The sequence below is a fragment of the Carlito syrichta genome, unplaced genomic scaffold (assembly GCF_000164805.1).
Source record: "Carlito syrichta isolate Samal-C Ts95f unplaced genomic scaffold, Tarsius_syrichta-2.0.1 Scaffold97166, whole genome shotgun sequence".
NCBI classification, from domain to species: Eukaryota; Metazoa; Chordata; class Mammalia; order Primates; family Tarsiidae; genus Carlito; species Carlito syrichta.
In genome coordinates this window covers 33,679-36,706 of record NW_007041262.1, presented here as the reverse complement: position 1 = coordinate 36,706, position 3,028 = coordinate 33,679, and positions in this window count along the sequence as shown.

The window sequence follows — 3,028 nt, the reverse complement described above, 5'->3', positions numbered from 1 at the left end:
AATTTGCTGGGTGTGGTGGCTCATGCCTGTAATCCCAGGGAGGCAGAGATGAGAGGATTGCCTGAGCCCAAGGGCAAGACCAGCCTGGACAACTTGGCAAGAACTCATCTCTATGTTAAATCAAAAAAAAGGAAAAAAAATTGAATAGAGTGAATATTTTACCCTGAGTGTGTGGGTGTTACTTCAGGTCTTGAGTCATGTGGAAGCAGCCCTGTATACTTTTTAACCAGTCTATGTGGCCTCATTGCCAGACTCATTGGAGTCCACTCATTCTCCATGCTCACCTTTAAGTTCTTCCAGATATTCCATCTAGCAGCCACAGCTGGGGTACAAGCATAGAAACCGTTCACACCTTGATCATTCCCCTGTCACATCCCTGGGTCAATCTGACAGGAAGAAAGCCATGGGGAGCTGACACGTCAACTTTCCTGCCAATGTGTGGATAAAGCTTTTTCTCCTTTCATTGTGAGTGCTCTCACCACAGCGAGTGAATTCAACTTTTTTCACGCTGAAGCTTAAGTCTCAAATGCTTACTTGCTGGTAATGTATGCTAGCTAATCGAGTAGGGTTTTTTGTTTTTGTAAAAATCTCAGTTGTATTAGTCAATTTGACTTTTTAAAATTTCAGTTATAAACAGCATATTAAATGCCCTGATTTACCCTCCAGTTTTCCCCTTTACTTTTTTCTCCCTAAGGATACCTTCCTGCCAGGACTAACATTCGTGGACTACTCCTTATGTGCCAGACACAGTTCTCAGTGCCTTATTGAGCATAACTCATTTAATCCTCCCAACAGTTCTATAAGTTAGGTACTATTACAGTTTCCATATTACAAATAGGGAAACCACAGCATTTGGAGAGGTGCATAGCTGAGCTGGGATTCAGACAGAGTCCAGGTTCCTAGTGGTTCTCAAATGATGGCAGGTATCAGAATCCCTGGGGGAGCTGGGTATAAGCCTTCAAAAGTCCAGGTTCTATCCTACTTCAAGCCTGAACTGTGTTCCTTATTAGCTTTCAGGTGACTCTGGGAGCCACTATCCTCTACTATCCTGCCTTGATTTTGTATATTATTGATAAGCTACCACTCTGCCTGAGGGCATATTCATATTCCTGCAGGTATTTTCGTGCTTGTGCCCAGTGGAAGAACTACATATCAGGCTAGGCATGGCCACTCATGCCTACAATCCCAGTACTTTGAGAGGCCAAGGTGGGAGGATTGCCTGAGCCCAGAAGTCAAGACCAGCCTAGGCAACATAGCGAAACCTCATCTCTACAAAAAAAAAAAAATTAGCTGGGGGCTGGGCCCAGTGACTCACGCTTGTGATCCCAGCACTTTGGGAGCCTAAGACAGGAGGATTACTTGAGCCCAGGAGTTCCAGACCAGCCTGGGCAACACAGCATAACCTTTGTCTCTACAAAAAAAAATCTTAAAAGTTAGCTAGGCATGGTGGCACATACTTTTTTTTTTTGAGTCAGTGCCTCACTGTTGCCCAGGCTGGCTCATGACCACTGCAGATTCAATCTGCTGTGCTTAGGTGATCCTTCCACCTCAGCCTTCCAAGTAGCTGGAACTACAGATGTGCACAACCATGCCCGGCGAATTTTTTTAAAAACATTTATTGTAGAGACAAGGTTTCACCAATGTTCAGGCTAGTCTCAAATCCCTGGGCTCAGACAGTCCTCTCTCCTGGCCTCCCAAAGGGTTATTTTTATTGTACTCCCCCCCCCACACACACAGCGTCTTGCTATGTTGCCTAAGCTGGTCTCCAACTCCTAGGCTCAAGCTATCCTCCAGCCTCAGCCTCCCAAAGTGCTAGGATTACAGGCATGAGCCATCACACCTGGCCTAATTTAGCAATTATCAAATTACATTTTATTTATTTAATTTGACTCAAGGTCTCACTCTGTTGCCCAGGCCGGAGTGCAGCGGCATGATCATGGTTCACTGCATCCTTGACCCTGGGGCTGAAGGGGTCCACCCTTCTCAGTCTTCTGAGTAGTTGGGACTATTGGCTTGTACCACCATATCGGGGTAATTTTTTTTTTTTTTTTTTGTAGATTTGAGTTACTACGTTGCCTAGGCTGGTCTCCAATTCCTGGGCTCAAGCCATCCTCCTGCCTCGCTCTCCCAAAGTGCTGGGATTATAGGCGTGATCCACTGTGCCCGGCCCCACATGACATTTTTTTTTTTTAATTTATAAGGAAAATAGATTTGGCTCATGATCCGGACACAGAATTCCATGATTGAGGGCTCCTATTTGGTGACTGGTGAGGGCCTTCTTTCTAGCACTCTACGTGGCGGAAGCCATCATATGGCGAGAAAGAATGAGAAAAAGAGAGGCGAGAATCTCAAATGACATTTTAAATGTTTTTGGTCTGCATGTTCTAAGATGGAAGCTCTTTGAAAGCAAAAACACTTACGTCCTCATCTCTTCGTATAGACTCTTTCACAAAATAGGCCTCTTTTATTTATTGTTTTTTAGAGATGGGGATCTTCCCATGCTGCCCAAGCTGGTCGTGAGCACCTGGGCCCAAGCGATCCTCCCCACTTCAGCCTTTGAGTAGCTGGGCTACAGGCACACGCGACCAAAATAGGCATAATTTAATCCACAACTGCTGAATCAGACGAGACAGTAGAGTGCTAGAAACAAGATGGAAGCCTAGGATATCCGGGAAAGGCCAGAGTTTGAGGCGAATGCTGGAAGGGTAAGTGGTTCATCTGGTGGAGAGGCAAGAGGAGGCCGGGTGAAGACCCAGGCCGTGCCCCCGGGACTGTCAGGACAGTCACTTGGAAACAGCCCCTGTGACCTGCTGCACGGGCGGGAAGGCATACTTTAGGAAGGTGTGGGCTTCCCTGTGGTTGGCACGCAGCGGCAGAGCCGGGGCGCAGGGGCGCGGGAGGCCAGGCGTGGTGCCCAACTCGGCTTAGCAGGGTCCAGTCCTCATGGCCGCAGCAGGAAGCCGACGGTTTCCAGTCTCCCTGGGGAAGAAGCAAGGTTCCCGTGACAGCGCCTCGCGCCTCGCCCTGA